Below are 26022 nucleotides of genomic sequence, written 5' to 3' on the forward strand. Positions count from 1 at the left end.
TGACAATTCTTTCATTGGACTCTTCGTTTTAGTAAAGTAATCTAAATAAAAAAAACCAAAACCTCAAATAAAACTGACCATACGTGCCTCGGCACGTAACATTCACCTAGTATATATATATTGATGTATATAATTTTAAATGACTTTTAGTTTTGACTACATTACTATGAGTACTTTACAAATATAAAATTGAAATAACAGAGCACATTAGAAAAATTTTATAATATGAAAATAGAATACCAAAAATTAATATAAATATACATAACACAAAATTCTGAACATCAAGCCAATGAATGGACACTTATATTTGGGACTATATATATATAAAAAATAATAATAATAAAAAAAAGAACTATACAAAGATATAAATAGGTTTATTAATAGAAGAATACAAATAATTTTTATAATTAATAAAAAAATATTAATACAAACATAGTAGAATTATACAGAGAATACATAATTATTTTTTGGTTACAAACTATTGTCTTGAGGTAATAATAAAAAGTCTAAATAAACAAGAAAAATGGAAAAAATAAAAAAAAAAATATGAAACAAAACTCTAGGATATCATTTCATCATCTAAGATTATATAGATATATAGATATAGATAGATATTACATAAATTTTTTACTTAGTTAGAATTACTATATATATAAATGGAGAAATTGAATTAAAAATACTATTGTTTAAATTTATAACTAACAGTATTGTTAGGGGTTAGAGTTAGGGATGATACATTTTTTTATTATTATCATTAAATAGAAAATATTACAATTTTTTTTTTTAAAAAAAGAAAATTAAAAAGAGAAGATATCACTTCACCTTTTTTAACATCACAATTATAGATATACAATAATTTCATTCTTATTCGTGATTTCGTTATTAGTGTTAAACTTGATGATGAAAATATAGTAGATTGTTGGATATAAAAAGCCTAAAGAATATTCTACTTGAGCTACCAAAAGTGGGAGTCTTTGATGAAATCATGTCAGTGAGGCCATAAGCTTTGTGCTTGGAGCCGTGGTGGACTATGGCGAAGACGAAATGTATACTGAAAGAAAGTATTAGCATTAAAGAACTTCTCCAATTAAAAAAATGACAAGTGGTATTCAATACAATAATAAAAGAGGTGATGTGGAATAGTTGTATTGTAACCGATATTAATTACAATTTTTTATGAATTGAATGGAGTTAATAATAATATAATTAATAAAAAAGGAGTTATAATAATAAAATAGTATTAAAATTAGAGTTATAAAAATGAAAGACCACTAATTTTTTCAATTAAATAAAACTACATTATTATTGAACATAAATGGGTAAATGGAAGAAAAAAAAATTAACAAAAGAAAATTAAAAAAAATGAGAGAGCAAATAAAATATAAATAAATATACACATAGGATGTCATGTCATCTTCATTAGCATTAAGATTATATATATAAATGTATATTTATAGATATATAGATTTGGTTGTACTCTTAATGGGTATTACCCATGAATGGGTAAAATTAGAAAATTTTGAGTTTTTATGCTTAATTTTTTAATCTAATTAAAAAAATCTTTCATTTTTATATCATATGGGCTGAGATTGTTCCATTGGTAAAAAAAAAAATTTTAAAAAAGTTTTTTAGCAAGAAAAATAAGAAAAGAAAAAGTTAAGTTTGAGTTAAATATTTTTGTATGAACATATTTTTGATATAGTGTAAAAAGAGATAGTTTTTGATATTTTTTTTAATTAAGTAGTTAAATTAAGCATAGAAATTCAAATTTGTGATTTCATTATTTGTTATTAGATCAAAATTCGATGGTTTGATTTTTTTAAAATTAATATTTATAGTTAAATTTGCTTAGATTTCTCCTCTTCTATATTCATATGTTGGAAAATAATATATATTTATAATGCTTAAAACTAGGGGTGTTCATCAAACCGCCCAAACCGCTCAAACTGCCCGCACCGCACCACACTGCAAAAAAAATGCGGTTTAAAATTCTTTGCGGTGCGGGCACGGTTTGAATTTTTCCTAAACCGCGCGGTGCGGTGCGCTTTGCGGTTTTGAATTGTTAATATGCGGTTCAAACCGCACCGCACTGCATATTATAAAAATACCAATTTTTGTATTTATTTAGGTTCAATATGTGAATATTCAACTTAAAGTCTACTATTCTTTCAATAAAAAAACTTAAAGTCTACTAATTATTGTATTGTTGACACTTAATTTTTTTTTTATATTTATTTTCAAGTCTTATGGTATTTTGGCTAGTTTTGCTCAAAATTTGTTGTATTTGTGATAGTTTAATTATTTAGTGATAGTCCAAACCGCATAAACCACAAAAACCGCACCGCACCGCACTATTTTTTGCGGTGCAATTTTTGCGGGTTTTTAATTTCGCGGTGTGGGTGCGGTTTGAGAAATTTAAAAAACCGCATGTGCGGGTTGGTTTGAAAAAATAGTCAAAAACCGCACCACCCGCACCGCGAACACCCCTACTTAAAACTATTTAGGTAGGGAATGCTATTATTATTATTTTAAAATTTGAAAAAAAAAAGATAAAAATAGGAGAAAGTAGAAAATTAAAGAAAAAATGCCAGAAATATATATATATATATTTGAATAATAAGAAAATAAAATAAATAATTAATAAAAAAGAAATGAAAAAGACAAAATAATATTAAATTATGAGTTATAAAAAATGAAAAGTTAAAGTGGAAGGGTTAAGAATTAATTAATGTGAATAGGAATTAATAGAGAAAAAATAATTGTTACAATTAACACATTCTGAAACTCAATTATTGACAAACACAATAAGATGATTGTTAATCTAACAATGGTCACATCTCTATTTTTTATTTCTGCAAATAAGCCTCAAAACATTGCAACAACCATAAAGTGAAATATTAGCAAGAGCTATTTTTCATAGCATATATAAATGTGATTGAACAATATCTTCAAAATATCTATAAAATATAAACTATATATATGTATCAGTGTTCATATATATTAAATTTGTGATATGAAATTTTGTTGTGGTGTATTAAAAATGCCATAAAAAATCAGAAATAGAATAGGCGTTGCACAACATACCTCAAAAACCAGAGAAAAGCGTAACACTCCAAGCAACAACCTGCTAGAAGAAAAATACAAAATCAAATAAAAAAAAGAGAAAGCAAACAAAAACAATAGTAGCAAGGGAGCTACAAAAACAACAGCAAAACTCATACCAAAACAAACTAAAGTACAACTAATGCTAATACTAATGGTTTATAAAGAGACAAATAAGACAATTTGTAATCTTAATCTAATATAAATCAACTTACACATTCAAGCCTCTTTTAAGTTTTTAAGCTTTATCATTCTTTGATAAGCCTTTTCCAACCTAAAAAAGTAATCAAGGATTCAAGTGAATAATTAAAAAAGAATTATTTGTCTCCATTCCTTTCTTGGCAGTCATGTGTTTGCTATAAAATATATTTTATACTCAAGAAATGCTTATTTTTTAAAAATAATAAGAAGACACGTTTTAAAAGCATTAAATCATTATTCATTTTTTTTATGAAGAAAATTGTTTCTACATATTAATAATCAATTCACAATTAACAACCACTTAATTGAGGAATATAAAAAATCAAAAGTTTTCAATATCTGGCATTAAATTTTAATGTTTGCATAGAGAAACTTATATACACCCTCCTAGAAAAATGAACTAAATCAAAAAGAAAAAAAAATGAGAAAAAAGAGATTAAGAAGAAAAGCTTATATAGATTGCCACCTAAACTCTTTGATATTTTTTTATTATTTATAAATATAAATATAGATTATTGATTTTTCATTTGAGTTCCTTATACACCCTTTCTATCTCTCTCTCAATCTTTTATTACTTTCTCATTTGTTTTTGTTTCAAAAGACTTTTTGAAACCAAGAGATAGGACAAGCATGAAGAAGACGAGAAGAAGATATATGCACAAAAGTCCCACTATCGAGTCATGACTGTTTGGGGAGTTCATGAATGAGAAATTGATCGCAACAGATGAACAAAATATCTATAAAGTTATTAATATAAGAACTGAGATTACAGGTAATTAAAGAGAATATATGTTGTTTGACTAAATCATCATAAAAAATTAATATGTGAGCAGTATTATATTTAGTAAGAAATAACTATGTGTTATAAAATAATATAAAGTAGATGAAAAGAAAGAAGAAGAAGATGAAGAAAGAAAGAGAAAGTGAATGAGAATTTCTCAGCTGTTTATTCAATGAAGTGAACCTCTATTTATACAAATACAAGAGTTAAATATTAAGAAACTAAGGAAAAAGGGAAACTAAGAAAAAAGAAATGTTGATTAAAATTAATAGTAATAAATAAAAGATTTGGACATCCACATAATTATTAATATTTATAACACTCCCTCTTGGATGTCCATAATAACTACCTCATTAAAAATCTTGCTGGAAAACTTGATCAAAAGAAAAAGAGTATAGTGTAAACTAACCCCCCCTCATTTAGGCATTCGTGGAGATCTTCTAATCGACGAATTTCGATCTTGTCTGCCATCTTCTCAAATGTTGATGTTGGTAATAACTTTGTGAATAAGTTTGCAAGATTGACACTTGATTGAATTTGTTGAACACCAATATGCATTTTCTTGAAATGTATAAAGAAGAATTTGGTGAAATGTGTTCTTAATTCTATCTCCTTCAATGCACCCTCCTATTAGTTGAGTGATGCAAGCAGTATTATATATACAGAATTGCTTGGGTTGATACGTCTTTATTGAGTGCAATCCATATGTTTCCCGAATATGCTATGTCAATGATCTCACTCCCACACATTCTCTACTTCCTTCATAAAATGCAAGTATGTTAATATGATTTAAAGTTGTCTCATTAAAAACCTTCCCAGTGGGACAAAATCTGAGCAAGGGAAAAAGAGTACAATATATATTTCATATTCATAACTTTTGCAAGTTGCGTCGTTAAAACTAGGGTTGTACATCGGTCGGTTTAGTCGGTTTATACTACATATTTTCTAACCCAACGTAAAGTTCGGTTTGTAAAATTCTGCATACAACCTACCCAATTAAAAAAAAAAATCTTAACCCGACCGACGGTTTGGGCGGGTTAACCCGCCCAAACCGAAATAAGAGGTTTTTTTTTTTTTTTTTTTTTTTTTTTAATTTTATTTTATTTTAGTTTCAACTAAAATAAAAATTAACCACATAACTACACAATATATGTGAGAAAGAATTTTAGGATTTTGGACTTTTTTTTAATATATATTATATATTATATAATATATATAAAATAAAATAATAAAAAAAAGTAAAAATCGGGTTAATCGGGTTGGCGGTTTAATTGGGCGGTTTGGGTCAATTTTCAACCCGCCCAATTAACTGATTGGGCGGTTTAGAATTTTGTCGAGTTATGTCGGTTTGTATTTTTTATCGGTTTTGTCGGTTTGGTTTGGGCGGGTTATTCGGGTTGGGCGGTTTACGAAAATTTTTGTACACCCCTAGTTAAAACCTTGCCAGGAAAACCCAGTGGGACAAAACCTGAGCTAAGGGAAAAAGAGTGCAACATGAATATGTCTCCCCTTCATGCACATATGATCCATAATTCTTTTGGTGATAATATATCTCATAAGATTATTGTTATTACTTTTAAAATATCACCATATACAATCTTTGATCATATATTTTATATAACTCTTCTAGAGTATGTGTGGACTTCTAAATTATAGATGAGGGGTTTTGTGGAACATTAGTCTTTATCCAACTAATTGTATCATTCATGTGTATACAACTTTGTTCATAATAAATTAAACATTTCAAGTGGATATGAACATAACACATTAATGGTACTATAAATTTTCATTTGTGACAATGATGGTACTCCAAGACCATATATTTGTTCCATCTTGTTGTATGATCTTGATTTCCATATCAAATGATCATATATCTATAATTCTTGATGCATATGAAGTACTTCAGGACTTCAATACTAACGAACAAACTTTATACATTTAATATTTCTCAATATACAGAAAGAAATAAAAGTTTGTTCTTCAATCACTTATAATATAATCAAAAACTCTTCAAGAGTCTATCACAACGTATAATTTACGAATTTATACTGTATAGACAACCATAGGTATTTTTCAAACAATAATTTACTTACATGTCTTTATTTCATACGAAAATTTTTGTCATATAGTGTGCGCGACTTTGAATTTATATCACTTAAGACATGTATTAAATTCTTCTAGAATTTTTAGATAAGACTTATTTCAAATTCTCACTATATTAGGAGCTCCAAATAAATAACTTTTGTTGCAACATTTATGTGACGCTTATAAATCCTCATAAAATATATTCTAGGCTATAATCAAATCATAATTATATTTTCTCAATATTTAAGTCTTACTTCAATCAATCTCATGTCTATGCAAACTTTGTACAACAATTCATTACGTACAAATACTTATATGTAAATTTTTCATTAGAAATATTTATTTGCACACCCTACAGGTCTTACTTCACTTTATGCGGGTAAATTTGCCTGGACTGCGTCATAATATTTTGGCCAAAAACAAAATGTATGTCGATGATTCTCGACAAATCTAATACCATGATCCTTGTTATCTCATGTTAGTTTATTGCATATGCAAACATTCAACTTATATTGTTGACAAAAATTTCAGTATATGATAATTTCCTCCCATATTGACATAACTTATAGAGATCTCTTTAAATTACATATTTTCAAATATGTTTATCATTTATAGGTACCTATATAGAACCACTTCAGGGATTCAATTATAATCAAATGTGTTATGTCTAACTTCTCTTGGGAGTCTCTTCTAGAGTACCGTTTCCATCACGGTTATCATTTTTAAATCATCAATACTTTATAACAGTAAGGTATCTCCATGAGTACCTCTAGATTTAACAACTTCAGGGCAAATCAAATGAACATTTACTAATAATTTCTATATTGTTCATTTACGCTTCAGGCGTTTTCAACTCATTCTAACTCAACTTTGAATAATATTGATTTGCAGTTGGTATATATCATTTTGAACTATATCGTTCTTATATACTTTGTGTAAGGATCATTTTTCAAAAATTATCATCGATCCCAACTGCTTCTCTCCCCTTGATCGAGAGAATTTTTAAAAATTGTGATATCTAATAATATTAATATACCTGTAGGGATTTCAATATATCACAATGAATCAACATTTGTTTAAACTCATATATACTATATGACATTGAACTTCAAGTTCAATCCTTATGAATTTAATTCATTTCTAAGAATGAGTCATACGTGTATAATTAGAAATACATAAATTTACACATTTTGTAAATACATGATCATATAATCTTATCACATCGATGAGAAATATAATTTAAATATTTTCTATGTGCAAGTATATGCACATTCTTCTTTTGAGCCTTATAAATTAACAATGAGAATAATCTTCTAGTTCTTCAACAAAATTTAGTCAAATCCTTTGGCAATTTATTGCATATGATTGATCATGTCAAAATAACTCAATTCATGAGCTTCAGGTTCACTATAATTTGTATTTCAATGAAACTTTCATAAGGTAATGTAAAATCACTACAACATAATCATTACAAGTTTCTTTTTTATATACACGAATAATATAATGACATTATTCTCCAAAACATATACACTCTTTAGGAGTCACTATTATGTTTATCAAACTTTATATTTCTTCAAGAATCACTATCATCAATTCAATGATGTGTATAATTTAAAAGATACATGACAACTTCATCATGTTATTGTAATGGTCAAATAGATATAACCATAATATATCATTCATTTTTCCTTGTATCTTTCTAACAAGTTGTCTAATTTATTAATAGACTATTTATCAGTCTAATTATCATGACTTGATATATTATATATTTAAATGTACAACCAGTACATATAATAAATTATTTCTTATCACTTTCATAACTAGATAAAAGTTATACATCTAGGTACATACAAAAATATTTTACTACTCCAAGTAGCAATTGTATGTAAAACTTCTTCAGGAAGCTTTTCAAATAATCATTTTGTGATTCTTTATCACTTTGATTATAGTGGATCACTAATAAATATTAGTAAATTATATATTCACTTCTGGAAATATATAAACTGAATTAAATAGTAACTGTATAGATATATCTTGTACCAACAATAGTTTGAAACTATTCATTTCAAGAAATAATAAAATATGTATATATTAATTTGCTTTTGGCATTATCAATATATGTGAAATCTATTCATTCTCTTCAAGGAATAATATTTAAATATTCTAAATGTACAATAAATTTTTACAATTCACATTCTATTCAATAATCAAATATACTTTTATCTTGATTATAAGTGTGTCCGTACTACAGGTACGCGATTACTATTATTCAATTCCACACATAATATATTGATTGTGTGTGGTATTTCATCTTTTGGTTGTGTCCACTTCCTTCTGGAAATATTTGAGTAGTAAAAAATACCATCGATTATTTAAAATCATTACATTCACTTCGGGGAATGACATTGAACAAGTAGAACATTATTATAAATTTCTTAAAAATTTATTACTTGTTCAACCATAAAAATATAAGAAATTATTCAGCAATTTCTTTTACGATATTTCAAAGATTATATGAATACAGTTTTTGGATAGTCTCCAAGATGTATGCAAAATTTGATCATTAATATATGTCACATGCAATAATTTTCAACATTGCAAGTAATAACAATGTATAATAACATGACTAATACAAACAATCTTTAAAAGTAATTGAATTCAATTCGTATCATTCTCTGCAGGGAATAATGAACAATAAATACATGCCTCATGTATTTAAATAACATTAGTCATGCTCATTGTTATTCTTAAACTTTGATGTTTAATTGTAATTTTCTTAACATTCTCTTTTTTTCTTGGTATTCAAAACCCTCTATAAAATTGCATCAATAATAATCATTTTTGATGATTCTTTAGTTGTATTCACATAAATACAATTATTTTTTTCGACAAATATAAAACATTTACTTCAGGACATGTTTGTCAAAATCTATATCGATATTAGATTACTTTTCATTGTCCCCAAAGAATACAAGAACATATATATAAATATATATACATCTCTTTCATTATATATCCATCAACTATATAATGAATATTACGTTTGCATAATCTTTAGGATATATGCAAGATTTTATTGAGGATACATAATCTTCAGGATATATGCAATATTTTATCGAGGATATATAATCTTCAAGATATATGCAATATTTTATCGAGGATACATAATCTTCTGGATATATGCATAATTTATATAGATTTTCTCTATCATATCATAGGCACACATTTATTGTAAATATTATAAATTATAAGAACATAATATATATATATATGAAATCAATAATAAATATATAAAAATATATACATACACATATAATATATAGATAAAAAGAAAAAAGAAAACAAATGATTTTTGAAATTGTTTCAGTCAGATGAGAATATATAAATATATATTTAGTGTATCGTGACTTTGAAACAATTCAAGAACTTTAACAAAATACTTACATTGGGGCTTGGACAGAGACTCATGCTTGAAGCTTGGGCAGAGACTCGTGCTGATAACGTGTTATAAAATAATATAAAGTAGATGAAAAGAAAGAAGAAGAAGATGAAGAGAGAAAGAGAAAGTGAATGAGAATTTCTCAGTTGTTTATTCCAATGAGGTGAACCTCTATTTATACAAATACAAGAGTCAAATATTAAGAAACTAAGAAAATAGGAAACTAAGAAAAAGAAAATGTTTATTACAATTAATAGTAATAAATAAAAAATTTGGACATCCACATAATTATTAATATTTATCACTATGTAAATATTTTCATACCTTTTCTAAAATATTTATATTTTTTTTTTTTGTAATAGTGAATAATGGCCTCAATTTATGATATCTAATTTTTTATTTTCAATATATATGATATATATTATATTTGAATTCAGGATACAACATGTGGGGAGTAGGATAAATATTAAAAGTGAAAAAAAAAAACATGATCAATTGTATGTCTTTTTATTATCCATGTTATTTAAATAACAACTATCATTGTTGGCTAATTATATATGGAGTCATAGACTTTACATACTTAAAAAACTTTGGTTTGAGATTTAAAAATCATGTTTTCTAAAAGAGTGTTTTGGAAACAAAAATTTGAATTTTGTATGTGAAAAATTGTTTCTAAAAATGTGATTGGTTGTAGTGTAATTTTGTGTTTTTGAGTTTTAAAAGTTGGATTTGTGATTGGTTGGGAATCTCAAAATAAAAAAATAAGAGAGTATTTGAAGAGTTTTTAGATTTAATGACTTGAAAACATAGAAAACATAAAATTGTTGTTTTCATTTTTAAGCTTAAAACTCAAAATCATATTCAAATTTAGTTTTTGAAAACACCATACCAATCAACTATTTTTATGTGGACCCCCACCTTTTAAGTTTTCAAAAACATAAAATTGTTTTTAAATCTCAAACCAATCAGGCCCTTAATTTTTTTTAAACCAATACATTTTACACTACAAAAAATATGACATTTTTTTCAAAACCCCAAAAATACCCCCTCTATCTACTTCGTCTCTCTCTCGGACCGAACAAAAAAAAAAGGCACAGTGGTCCGATGGTCGGACCATATAGTCCGATGGGGTCCGACCAATCGGACCCATCGGACCACTGTGCCTCTCTCTCTTCGACCATGGGTCCGACCATCGGACCACTGTGCATTTTTTTTGTTCGGTCCGAGAGAGAGACGAAGAGAGAGAGAGAGAGGGGGATGTGTCGTTGAGGCTTCGGGTCCGACAGAGGGGGCTGGGTGGTCGCGGTGGAGGGTCCACAGAGCTGGGTTGGTCGGGGTTGAGCGTCGACGAGCTCGGTTGAGAAAGGGGACGTCGGCTGTGAGAGGGGGGCTGGGTTTTGTGGTTCGGTTGAGAGAGAGGAAGAGAGAGGGTGATGTTTTGAAATGTGAGGGGTAGTTTAGGAAAATTAGTAAAGTGGCCATATTTTTTGTAGTGTAAAATGTATTGGTTTCAAAAAAAAAAAATTTAAGTTTTTTAAGTATAAAAAATTAAATTTCCCTTATACAAACTCATATTTTTCCTCACCTCAGGTTATGCCCCTAACAACTCACATTTCATTATATATATATAATTAATTTGGTTTCTATGTAAAACAATTTTGATGATACTAATAAAAATTTGTATATGCTTATTAATTTATATTTTCTCCTCGACATTTGAGTGCGTGCTATAATTATTTTCATGTTTATTAGTGGCATGTGATAGTTTTTTTGAACTCTACTCTATGTTTGGTAGTAGAGAAAAGTTAGAGGAAATAAAATAAATGAATTAAAGAAAAATAAATAGAAGCAAAATTTTAAATTATTTAGTAAATAGATATAAGTGGGTCACATCGAAGTATTTTTCTAAAAGTAAGTTTATAAAAATTTACTAAAATATCATTTATTTATCATAAAATTATTAATATGGATAAAATAATAAATAACATAAATATACATAACAAGAATTAGTTCTATTTTGGAATTATTACATAAAAAATTTAAATTGACATTTTATTTACAAAAATACCTCCATAAAGTAAAGTCAACATTTATACCTTTTATGCAATTATAATTACCAAAATACCACTTACACTATCATCACTTACACAATTAGATGATGGTTGCAGAGTAGTTGCTGCGTGGTTGCGCGGTGGTTGCATCAGACGAAAGTTTTAATCAGACGATGGTTGCAGGGTGGTTGCTAGGTGGTTGGCCGAAGGTTGCATCAGATGAAGGTTTCAATCAGACGAAAGTTTCTGGGTGGTTGGCCGAAGGTTGCATCAGACGAATGTTTCAGTCAGACGAAATAACTATTAGCAAAATATTTATGCAACTGTAATGCAACTGTTGTGAAACATAAAAAATCAGAACAGTGTTTTCACGTACGTAACTCTATCTACATGTCTCTTTATGATTTAATATGAACAAATTCACCATTAGAAATTTGGAAAACAACAAAAATACACCAGGATAAATATTTTACTATAGTATTGATGTATTTTTTTTGGATTATACTTGAGTTGGATTGTTTGGGAACTCCAATTCAACTTTTTGAGATATGCCTTTCATAGATCTAAAAATTGAAGTCAGAACATTAGTTTTATGCAAATTAAACTGGTTTCCAGTTGAATTTTAGTTTCGTAGTAGTTTTTCTACACTTTTTTTTTTAATTCAAAACAACCCTTGTTTTGATTGATTCTGGTTGTCTTCTCAGTTGAATTCGCCAGAACTAATGGTGGTTCTCTTTCTAGTTGAATTTTTGTTTCAGTTGCGTTGGGTTGCTGTGTAATTGCACGATGGTTGCGCGATGGCTGCGTGATAGTTGCCCAGGAAGCATGGATCCTGGGTTGAAGGTGTGTGTAAGTGGTATTTGTGTAAATTTTTTTATTTGAGTTGTATATTTGTTTATTTGGCTAGCTGGAAGTATTTTTGTAATATTATTATTTTTTTTGGTTAAAACTGAAAAAAGCCCTTCTATTTTTCCCTTTCCTTTAGCCAGGTTTTGGTATATTGTTACATTACCAACTTATTACTACTACTAACAGTTATTTTCGGTTATATCCGTTATTTGAGTTCATCCTGTTAGTAAGTGTGTTCTTGTTTTTGACCTTAGTTAGTTGGTTGTTATGGTTAGTTTAGCTCTAGTTAGTTTTGCTAACTAATTCTTTCCTTCTTGTATTTAAACTCCACTTCTCTGTTTTGTTTCATCATGTTCTTCTTGTAAAGATTTCATTCAAATTCAATAAAGCTTTCTTTCACTTTCGTAAGATGGTATCAGAGCGGGAAAGGCAAGCTTTCCCCTGATCCTTTTCTCTTTCGCTGCCATTGCCGTGCTTCTTCTCCGACGTCTTTCCCGTGTGACTGTTTCAGTCCCGGTGTTCTTCTTTCATCTGTTTTCCCCTTCCTTCTTCAATGTCGAATACACCAGAAGACAGAAGCGATATCGCTGAAGCTGGGATTGGAAATTCTGCAAATCCAATCATACAAAACCAGCACTAGATTGTTCAACAAAGGAACCCCCTCGAAGATCCAACCGATCCATACTACCTGCACCATGGAGATAATCTAGGTAACATTTTAGTTTCTCAATTACTCACTGGACAAGATAATTACATGTCTTGGAGTAGGGCTATGTAATTAGCCATTTCTGTTAATAACAAACTAGGATTCTTGGAAGGTAGCATTCCTAACCCATGCCTAATGATGCTGTTATGTATAATGCATGGCTTAGGAATAACAACATAGTAATTTCTTGGATTTTAAACTCTATTTCTAAAGAGATTTCTTCTAGCATATTGTATGATGAATCCACTGCTACCATATGGATTGATCTGAAAATTCGTTTTCAACAAAGAAATGGTCCTCATATATACAACTTGAGGAAAGGTTTGATGAACCTAAGACAGGATAATCAAACTGTCAGCATGTATTTTACCAAGCTTAAAACCATATGGGAACAACTTTCGAATTACAGACCTACTTGCGTTTGTAATGGCTGCACCTATGGTGGTGTCAAGAAATTTCAAGAACACCACCATATGGAGTACATCATGTCTTTCCTCATGGTTCTTTCAGACTCTTTTTCCCATGTTCATAGCAGTATTCTGCTGATGGACCCGCTGCCTCAAGTTAACAGGGTGTTTCATCTTGTTTCCCAAGAAGAAAACCAAAAAGCTAACACCAATACTGCTGCAGAACCCAACCCGAGTATGACCTTTGCCTTTCAAGGAGACAAAACCAACAACAACAACAAGAAGGATACTACAGGAAACAAATCATATTGTCCCAAGAGAAACAAACCGTTTTGCACTCATTACAACATACTCGGCCACACCATTGAGAAGTGCTATAAAATTCATGGTATCCTCCAGGCTACAACAAAACCAACAACTCAAAGGATGCTGTAGCAAATAAAATTCAGACCAATAATGACAGTAATAAAACGACTGGAGACAACCAAGATCTTTTGCCTCAACTCACTGCTACACAATATCAACAACTACTGAACTTTCTCGCAACCCAACAAGCTGGTATGACAAATAATATCGTGCTTTCATCTATGTCTAATTTTCCCATAAAAGGCTCCTAGATTCTTGACACAGGAGCTACTAGACATATTTACCATGATATCACCCTTTTCCAATTTATCTGCAATACTAACCCTACCAGATTAGTCTTGCCAAACAATAATCACATTATGACACATCAAAGTTGCACTGTTGGTATTACTAAAGATCTTGTGCTAGATAATGTGCTATACGTTCCTAGTTTCAAGTACAATATTGTATCTGTAAGTTGTTTGGCAAATCCTATTTCTTTATGTGTGCAATTCACGGCTAACCAATTTTCTGTACAGGGCAAGAACAACAAGACAGAGATTGGCAGAGGTGAAACCAAGAATAGTCTTTACATCCTTGATCCTACACCTACTGACTTTCCCATCCTCAATGTTGCTGCTGAAATTTGGCATTCAAGATAAGGACATCTTTCCAACAAACATTTGAATCTGTTAAACAAAACTTTGAATTGTAATACTACTGTTAAACATAAAAATTCTCCTTATTACATATGTCCCTTAGCCAAGCAAAGAAAATTACCTTTTTCCAACAATAACAATTTTGCTTGTAAGATTTTTGACTTAATTCATTGTGACAATTGGGGACCTTACCATATTCAATCTCACTCTGGTTATAGATACTTTCTTACTCTTGTAGATGATCATTCAAGATTCACTTGGATCTATCTTTTAAAACAAAAATCTGATGCTTTATTTGTCATACCTCAATTCATATCTTATGTTCAAACTCAATTCAATTGCATATCTAAATGTTTCAGGTCCGATAATGCTTCTGAACTAGCTTTCAAGGAACTTTTGAATAAACATGGCATATTACATGATTTTACTTGTGTTGGCACTCCTGAACAAAACGCTGTGGCTAAAAGAAAGCACTAACACCTTCTTAACGTTGCTTGTGCTCTGTGTTTTCAGGCTCATATGCCAATTTAAGTTTTGGGCCGAAAGTATTATGACTGTTGCATACCTTATTAATCGCACGCCTACTCCAAATCTGAAGAATAAAACTACCTATGAACTTCTATACAAAAGGGAGCCTGGCTACACACACTTAAGAGTTTTTGGATGCCTTGTGTTTGCCTCAACTCTTCCCGTTAATAGAACCAAATTTGATCCCAGAGCTAGAACTTGTGTTTTCTTGGGATATCCTCAAGGTGTTAAAGGATATCGTTTATATGACATTAATAATAAGAAAATATTTATCTATCGAAAAGTCATTTTTAATAAAATATTTTTCCTTTTCATAAACTAAATGACCAATCTACTAATATTGATCCTTTTATTAAATTGGTGCTACCTTCTGATAATGTCACTAACACTCCTATAAGTGATTACCCCACTATTGTTTCAGATACTAAGGGAACCACTACAGAAGAAGAAGATGTCCCCACTGCTGCAGAAAACAGCAATTTTTCCCCTTCTGTTCATCCTTCTGCAGACACATCTACACAAACCAGCACTAATATTTCACCTCCAATTCCCAGGAGATCTACCAGAACCACAAAAAGACCTACCTACCTACGTGACTTTGAATGTTACTCCTCCATTCAAGACAAAAATTCTACTCCCCATCGTCTTGATAAATATATCTCTTATGCAAGACTAACTGAATCTTATAAAACTTTTATTCTTGCAGTAACATCCCTCAAGGAACCGCAGACTTACAAGCAAGCTATCCAATTCAAGGAGTGGCTGGATGCAATGGACTTAGAACTCAGGACTTTAAAAAATAACAAAACATGGATAGTAGTACCATTACCACCAAATAAAAGAGCCATTCGGTGTAGATGGGTATACAAAATCAAATTTAATAGTGACGGATCCGTTGAAAGGCTCAAAGCCAGACTTGTAGCACAAGGCTATACTCAACAAGAGGGCCTTGACTTCTTTGACACTTTCTCCCCTGTGGCCAAAATGGTCACCTTCAAATTACTTCTTGCCATTTCCACCATAAAACAATGGCATATTCTACAAATTGATATTAATAATGCTTTTTTTGAATGGAGACCTCAATGAAGAGGTCTACATGACTTTACCCCCTGGACTAACTACTTCTCAATATACGAATACAGATGCTCCTCACGTTTGCAAACTTCAGAAATCCATTTACGGCCTCAAACAGTCATCGAGACAATGGTACAAGAAGCTCATGGATGCTCTACTCCAAGAAGGGTTCAAGCAATCCTAGGCCGATTACACATTATTCACTATAGGAACAAATGATAATTTCGTTGCCCTGCTTGTCTATGTCGATGACATAGTGCTCACGGGTCCAAACATCAACACTTTATAACAAGTTCAACACTCTCTACATCAACAATTCAAACTCAAAGTTCTAGGCGAGTTAAGATACTTTCTTGGATTGGAAATTGCCAAATCTAATGATGGTCTTTTTCTTCCTCAAAGAAAATACACACTACAACTCCTTGACGACACTGGTTTTTCTGGATGTAAACCAGCCAAAACACCAATGGATCCAAGGAATAAGTTGGACGATCAACAAGGAGAACCCCTCACTAATCCCTCTGCCTACAGACAACTTATTGGGAAGCTTCCATACCTCACTTTATCAAGACCAGATATCACTTATGCAGTGAATAATCTTAGTCAATTTATGTCAGCCCCTCGCACACAGCATATGTAGGCCCTTAACCACCTCATTCACCATCTTAAAGGGAACCCAGGTCAAGGTATTCTATATTCAACCAATTCATCTCTCAACCTCTGTGGTTTCTCAGATTCAGATTGGGCTTCCTATCCAATTACAAGACGATCAACAACGAGTTTTTGCATTTTTCTTGGCAACTGTCTCATCTCTTGGAAAAAAAAACGAAACAAGCCCACCATCTCAAAAAGCTCAGCCGAAGCAGAATATAGGGCCCTTGCTGCAACAACAAGTGAAATTACTTGGCTCCAATACTTACTTTCTGACTTCCAAATACAACAAACAGGTCAGGCTTTCATATATTGTGATAACCAATCTGCTATCCACATAGCCAACAACCCTACATTCCATGAACGAACAAAACACATTGAACTTGACTGCCATTTCATTCGAGACAAAATAACAGCTCAGCAGTTTGCCTCATTCCAATTTCAAGCACATTACAATTGGCAGATGCCTTCACCAAACCCTTACCTGCTACTACCCTCTCATCTCATATTCGCAAGATGTCTGTATATGACATATACAGTCTACCTTGAGGGGGGGGGGGTAACAAGAATTAGTTCTATTTTTCCCTTTCCTTTAGTCAGGTTTTGATATATTGTTACATTACCAACTGTTACTACTACTAACAGCTATTTTCGGTTATATCCGTTATTTCAGTTGGTTCTGTCAGTAAGTGTGTTCTTGTTCTTGACCTTAGTTAGTTGGTTGTTATGGTTAGTTTAGCTCTAGTTAGTTTTGCTAACTTATTCTTTCCCTCTTGTATTTAAACTCCAGTTATCTGTTTTGTTTCATCATGTTCTTCTTGTAAAGATTTTATTCAAATTCAATAAAGCTTTCTTTCACTTTCGTACAAATTTTCTTTTATTCTATTTTTCAACTCTCTAAATAACTTAAAAAAATATTATTCTCTCTTTTCCTCTAGATTTTCTTTCCCTCCAATAACTTTTATCTCTTCTATTTCTTTATAAATTAAGCACACACATAATTATATATTAATTGGTGACTTTTAATATGTAAATATATTTACAAATTATAAAATACTGAATGGATTTTTTTAATTAATTGATCATGTGAACTTTAAATATTGGTGACTTTGTTGGAATATGTTTTACCAAGATCTAGATTTACTACCATGTATGTTATTTAACATCCTAAATATGAATCTCTAAAACAATGTAAATAAACACATATAAAGTTTCAGAAACCTTACAGTGGGTGCAGCGGAATATTAATGGCTCCTTCCACTCAGATCTCTAACCCTTGTATCCTGTATGTAGCAGGGTATCACCAAGATCTGAGTCCGAATCTCCTTCTCTTGAAATTGGATTCTTCACTGCCTTACACACTATGATGGAGTACCACTTGATGTGTGTGGCACTTACTCTATCACAAAGGGGTATGAAAATATAAAGAGAGGAAGAGAGGAGTGTGGTTCAAAAATAGCAAGAGTGATGGCTCACAAAATTTTGACTGGAGGCTTGAATTTCATCATCTTTTAGTGTGAGCCATCACTATCTATTTATAGGCAACCACCTAGGTTTAGTTTAGAATTATTAGGCATTAAAATATTGAAAAAATTAAATGGAAAATCCCTGTTAAGTGGTCGCCCATAGGATGTGGGCCCAACTTTGGAATTTTTCTATTTTTCAACAATTTTTTCCTTATTTTCTCAAAAATACCATTTTTCCAATTTAACCACTTAAATGCCAAAACTATTTATTTAATAATTGAAATTAATTATCAAATAAAATTTTCCATTTAACATATTTATTAATTAGACTTAAAAAAGTCTCTTAATTAATAAATAAGACCAAGAATCTCTTTTCTTAGAAATTAATCCCTTGCTTAGTGAAAATTCATAAATTAGACATAGTCTAATTTTAGAATTATAATTGATTAATTAAAATCAATTAACTGAGTCTTACAAGCAGTATGGTCTCAATTAGTATGGGGACCGTGGGCCTATACAACTGAGCTTCCAATAAGCAGATTTAGAATTTACCAAGTAAATTCCCTAACTTATTAATTCCTTATTGCATCCACCATAGAACTTGAAATTGCACTCTCAGTCATATAGAACGCCCTATATGTTCCATGATATAGATACACTATAAATATTTAACCATCGTTCTAATCTCAATAATCAAAGATCCTCTATAGATGATTTCCACCGAGTAGGGATAAATTTACCGTTTCATCCCTCAATGTATATTATCCTTAAAACACTTAGCTTCCTATAAATGATATTTCAGTGAGCTAATATAATCACTGAAACAAGAGTTCTTCTATTTATCTCTATTAAGCCAAGCTCGAAAGAAATCATCTTTTCACTTCTATGTCCAGATAGAAGCTATAGATTCCATATCTATGTTTAGCGCTCCCACTCAATTGTACTATCATGTTCCCAAAATGTACGTATCACTCTGACAAAAAAGTAGGCTTAACTAACAAATCAAAGAACATGAATAGCACTCCTGAGATTGAACCTAAGCATGTCAGGATTAAGATCTTTTGATCTAAGATCAACTAGTGATATTGACTTAGAAAGACACAACAGTAAGATTATAATATCTTTACCAAGATTAATATCGGTCCCAGTCCAATGTTGTAACGCCCCGATATTTTGTCTTATTTTACAAAAAATACTATTTTCATGCATAATTTGAGAAGATGAAAAAAAATAATAATTTAAATACAACAGTGGATTTTAAAAATCAAAAGGCAATAGAGAAGGATCCTTCATTTGTAAAACAAGATACAGTAAATAAATACTTTTAAATAATGCATTTTCACTGTGTTAGATTTATCAACTTCTTAAAATAAAACTAAGGCACCACCGGCGTTCTAGATCGTTTGCCCGTCCGTAGCCGCTCACAGTATACGTACCAGAACTGACCCTGCTCACTATACATACTTTCCTGTCTAATACCTGTAGGGGAAAAGTAAGGGGGGTGAGCTAAAAGCTCAGTAAGGAAATGCTTATTATACAATACCATATAATATCACACATACCATTAATATATTTATTAAGTTTTAGCAATATTATACACCTTATTTTATAACCATAACCAAATAACTGTATACATAGAAACCTTTATCATACAGGTCCATAATAATTGTATCACACCATACATATATACAGAGATCATAACTCCAATATCATATTCATAACATATTCATATCAATACTATAAATAATAATGTAATTACCATAACATTAGCATATCATAGCCATTACTTACATAACCCGGGCCTAGCCTGGTCCTACAATATCCTGGGCCTAATCTGCCCATATAATAACCTGGGCCTATGCAGCCCTACCATTGTTATAGGATAGGGTATCTCTATTTCAACAGTAATATCACTGTATCATACCCACCATAACAATCTCATACACGACTCAGTAAAATATAGGGTAGGGTATCTCTACATTCAACGACCTTATCCCGTATCATACCCCACCATGGTCCCCCCCACTTTACCTGAGACGTTAGCATACAACATATAACATACACTATACACCATACAACATACAATACACAAAATACAACATACAACATACAACATACAACATATACAAGTCATAACAATCATAATTTATATATCAATTTACGAATATTGTGTCCATACCACACATTCTCAGTACCATATACAGACTTATAATAACAAATCATAACTCATATTTCAGTACACAAAGAATCCAAATTTATGCAGATAAACACATATAAAATTATCTAATTTTCTTACCCCAAATCCCGCTGCTTAAGACTTGTTATCTCGTCACTACTACCTATAACAACACATGGGTCAAGGCCCTAACATCACTCTTACAGTACAGCAGAAAGAACACTATTTTTGACCAATAACTACACGAATTCAGTGAAAGTTTCCTTCATAAAAATTATAGGAAATTAAATTATCTTTCCAATGATATATGGATCATTAAAAATAGAATAAAACTGAGGGAGTTATGATAGTTTTACTGAAACTATTTCTGAGAAGGAATATGGAGTAACGAATCACAAGAGACATCGGGCCTAGAAAGTTTTGATACTGAAATATTCCAAATCAGAGAATACTTTCTTCATAAAAGTTTTAGAAAATTGAATTCTCTTTCCAATGACACTAAAATCTTTGAAATCGGAGTTATAACGTAAGAGATATAGATATTATACCGAAACAGTTTTTTTTTAGAAATCCTGAAACAAATAGATTTCGAACTACAGCAATAAAACAATAATTTTGACTTAGAATAATCAATAATTGGTGAATGGTTTCTTCATAAAACATTTAGAAAATCAAAATATCTTTTCAACTGCACCAAGATCACTAGAATCGGATCAATATTCAGTGAGATATTCAGGTTTTACTGAGACAATATTTACCGAGAATATGCGAAAAACGATTTACAACAAACCGTATATAAATGCTACTTTTTGACATAGAAAGGTTCCGAATTTGTAAGAGGTTTCTTCATAGAAATTATAGATCATCGAATTATCTTTCTAACGATATCAAGATTTCTGGAAACGGATAAGTATTGAGAGAGATATAATAATTTTAACAAGACACAAATTTCAGAAAACGAAAATAAGAGATTACGAACTTTAGACCCAAAAAGATTAACTTAAGAGTTTCTTACCCAACGAATGATTGAGGTGTCAGGGATTTCGAATTGTGATTTCCAACACTCGATCAACCATTCAAATCACTCGAACACTTTTATTCTTTTTGCTATCCTTTGATTTTCCCAAAGTCTTAGAATCATATTCACCCTTACGGTTGATGATGTACTACACAAGGAGAAGGTGGTGATGGTTTTAGGTTTGTATTTGGCTGGAATGAAATGAGAACACAAGAATTTTAGAATGTGAAGGTAGCACAATATGGAGGAGAAGAGGCAGAATAGGTTTTCAATGTGAGTAGTATTAGACGTTCTCCTTAGTATAACCTAACTAACTATCCTCTTAAAACTATTTTAAAAATACTATTTTATAATAAAAACAAATCTTTAATTCAAATCATTTGAATCTAACTAACCATCTATTTCGTATATCTCTCTCTTTTTCCATGCATATCTTTATATATTAAAAGTGCCTATTTAACGACATTTTTTGGTTTAACAGAATATACCTAAAAATAAAAAAAAATATTCTGTTAAGTTTAACGATTAGGTTTGATCTCCCGTTAACAAATAAACTCAAGAATCAAATCAAAAAAATAAACAATCTTTTAAATATTAATAATCTATTTTTAAATTAAAAAAATCATCTTAGCCACATATCTCTCTAACAAACCTATATAGGGAGAATATTAATAATTTTTTTTATTTATTTTTTTAAAAAATCTTTTTTTTTTTATTGCGATGCATAATGTGATGTTATTCTTTTTAATTGCTTTATTAATTTCTTTTCTATTCTAATGTGAATAAATTTTTGGCAATAGAGAGTCATCAAATTAGTCCAAGTGTTTGCACTCCATAATCTATATATCTATCTATAATATAGGTCATTACTCTGTTTTTTAACCTATTAATTATACAGGTATAATTATTAATTTTAATTGATGATAAAATTTAATTTTTCTATTTTTCTATCATATAAGGATAACTATTTTTTTTATTGTTATTATTTTTTTCACTATGATGTTTGTAGATTTTTTTTTTGACTAAATAATTATTAAATATTAAATAGATTAATTAAAAATATCTAAATCATATACCATTTAAATTTAAATTTGATTAGATTTAATTTTGTATCTACTTTCTCATTATTTGTAATTGTTCTAAATCTGATCGTGCAAACTCATATATTAAACACAATACTCCACCTTGAAACCGTTCTCTGTTTTTTTTCTTTCTTATTGGTTGGTGTTAATTCGCCCCGATGATTCAAGTGTCATGGTTTAGCAGAAATACCATTTCTATCTTTAATTTTTTCAAATATATAAAGATATTTCAAATATAAATATTTAATTTTTTCAAGAAAAAAATTTGTAATCTTTAAAAATAAAATATATAAATAATAAATCTCATCTAGACAAATAAAATTAGTTATATCAATAGGGTTTAGGGTTTAGGGTTTAGAGTTTAGGGTCTAGGGTTTAGGGTTTAGGGTTTAGAGACCCCAGATGATTCAAGTGTCATGGTTTAGCAGAAATACCATTTCTATCTTTAATATATTTTAAATATTTTTTCAAATATTTAAAATATATTTAAAATCTTAAAAAGACTAAAATCTTAAATAAAATTAGCAATACGTGGATCGGCACGTACATTCACCTAGTATAATAATAGATACTTACCAATTAATTAAATTTCCAATGTAAATATGTTATATATATACAATTATATAAATTAAATATAATATATATATCCCTTACACTAATTGATCCTTATTTATACCTATAATAATACTATAATAGTTTAATTTTGAAAGTAAATAATTAATACAATACAATAAAAAAAAATAACTCAATTATATTCCTATAGTAAAATGTACTTATATTATTTCTAAATCACGTCAATACTCCTTCAAATGTGTATACACTAAAGATTTCAAATCTTTATATTCAAACTTCACAAATCACATGCATACATACACGAACAAATATAAATATATACATAATATATATAAATAATAAATCTCATCTAGACAAATAAAATTAGTTATATCACACAAACAATTTATCAATTCATAACATATTTAAATTGGATATTACATTCTACCCTCCTTAAAAGAAATTTCGTCCTCGAAATTTTACTTTTCAAACACTGAGAGTATTAGGCCTTTATCTCATTTACCAATATGTTGCCTTTCTATCTACCATGTGGACCCAAAGATAAGTATTTAATCTTTCCTTACCAGTCAAACCATAGCATGTATAACATATACAACTTAATTTAAATATTGTTATTCCTCTATACATTACTTAAATAACAAAACATAATCTATCATAATTTAAATAATGGTAATTTATAAATATATTCTTTACATAAGTTTTGCAATATCATGCCCGTAATATTATAAAAGTTTTTCTTCTTTTATGAACGTCCGTAAACGCCATTAAGAGTAAAACTATTTATTCTCTTATGAACATCCTTACATGCCATTAAGAGACAAACTATTTATTCTCTTATGAACATCCTTACACGTCACTTGAGAATACGTTATACAATAAAAAAAATAACATACAATAAATTGTAGGGTAGAAAACTTTATGCTAACTTCTTTTTACTATTCATACTCTTCCTTTGAATGTTACTACATACGAGAAGCTTAATTTTCTACTTATTAATTCCCACCATAGAGTCACGGTGTCACCTATAGTTTCATAGCTGTTACTTTATGTAATGACCGCTCTAGTAATGTGGATTAGTAAAGGCAATTAGCATTAATTTTTATTATTTTATTATTTTATTATTATTTGTGAATTAATTTTAAATGTGGACCCCAATATTTAGAAATAAATATTAGAGTTATAATTTCTCAATTCCGGAGATTTTATTAAACTCTAGGGGTATTATTTAGTTTATATGTGAAATATGTTAATTTTATAATTTTTGCTCGGCGACAACGGAAAATGCGATGGATGGCTAGATTGATCACATGGGTAAGTTTAGAACCCTATTTCATAGTGGGAAATATTTTAGAGAAAATAAATTATCGGGATTGAGCGGGGTTATGGAAATTGACCATTTTACCCCTAGCTTTAGAAATACCCTAGTTTTAAGTCTAAGGGCATTTTAGACATTTTGTTTAATGATGGATTAGGTGGCTGTCCCTCTAGTTGACACCTAGCACATGACTTTTCAGCCATGAATTAATTAAGGAAAAATCATTTCATTTGAGGGAAAAATCAAAGGAAAAACCAAAAATTCAAGAGAAGCTCTTTCTTCTCTCTTTCTCTCTTCGAAGGATGCAAGGGCAAGGGATTTTGGGAGCTGAATTCTTGTGTTTTCAGCAAAGGATTCAAGAGGAATCAAGGCAAGGTAACCCTAGTTCTTCTCCCCTTAAGTTTTTGAAATTCTAGTTTAGTTTCACTTTGAATTTTTAGGTTTAGTGGCTGTTGGGTTTTGAATTGCTTAGGGTTTGAATTCTGGGGTTAGGTTGAGTTGTTTTGAGTCCCTAGCTATTGTTTTTGATGCTTGAGAATGGTTTTAAGCAAGCTTGAGTTTTGAAACTCAAGCTTTGAGCTTTAATGGCATAAATTGAATTATTGGTTTGTTCTGTGATTTGTTGGTTGGAAATGGATGTCTATGCATTGTATAGGTATACTGGAGAGTTTGGTAAAGTTTGGGATTGAATTGAATCAAGGGGGATGTTTTTTGGTTCCCAGCAGTGGAACCGGAATTCCGGTTCTGGGTGGCCTGTACCAACCGGTCGACCGGTTGGTGACCCAGAACCGGCATGCCGGTTGGGAACCGGTCTACCTGTTGGGGGATTTTCCAGAATCCTAGTTTTGGCCAATTTTGGGATATTTAGGGTATTGTCATGAGGTTTATCGATAGGGAAACTTTTAGTTTCAAGTTTAAAGTCCCGGAAAGTGATTTAGCGAGTCACTCATCTGTATTACTATTATTGTGATTAGGGCATCCATCTAGCACGTGAATTCCGTTCAGGTCGGCCAGCACACTTGAATTCGGAAAACAGGTAAGAAATGTGTATAATGTATGATGTGATTATCGGAATGTGTGTATATGTGTTTATATATGCATGCTTGAATTATGTTAAACACTACCAACACTTGTATGAATAAGTTATAGAGTGCAATTGTACAGTGATTGTTGTGATTATGAGTACGATACAGTGATACCAACACAAGCATGGAAAAATGCTAAGGTGTGTGGTACATCACTCAGTGTTACTGAGTGATCGGGATAAACCCTACCAACACTCGCATGCTGAGGTACGATGTGTATGTGGTATAGTGGTTATACCGGTAATGAACGTTCATACTCATCTGTTAAGCTCCGTAAATAGGTGTATGGGCGCCTATTTACGTGCTCTGAAATTATATGGTATGTTATATGCATTTCTTACCGAGTCCGTTGACTCACAGTTTCTGCTTCCATGTGTAGGTAAAAGAAAGGCGAAGGCTGAACAGGAACGAACCTGAGCTCGGGTGAGA

General features: G+C 30.3%; 1 long non-coding RNA gene across 1 annotated transcript; it reads right to left on the reverse strand.

Moving 5' to 3' along the window:
• Positions 1–19451: 19451 nt before the first annotated feature.
• LOC115724156 (uncharacterized) lies at positions 19452–23602 on the reverse strand. Its single transcript, XR_009684323.1, has 3 exons — positions 21536–23602; positions 20641–20683; positions 19452–19823 (listed from the first exon to the last, which is right to left on the reverse strand). It is a non-coding gene; the product is annotated as an uncharacterized LOC115724156 (long non-coding RNA).
• Between the last annotated feature and the right edge of the window lie 2420 nt (positions 23603–26022).

Source organism: Cannabis sativa, chromosome 9 (assembly GCF_029168945.1).
Source record: "Cannabis sativa cultivar Pink pepper isolate KNU-18-1 chromosome 9, ASM2916894v1, whole genome shotgun sequence".
Lineage (NCBI taxonomy): Eukaryota > Viridiplantae > Streptophyta > Magnoliopsida > Rosales > Cannabaceae > Cannabis > Cannabis sativa.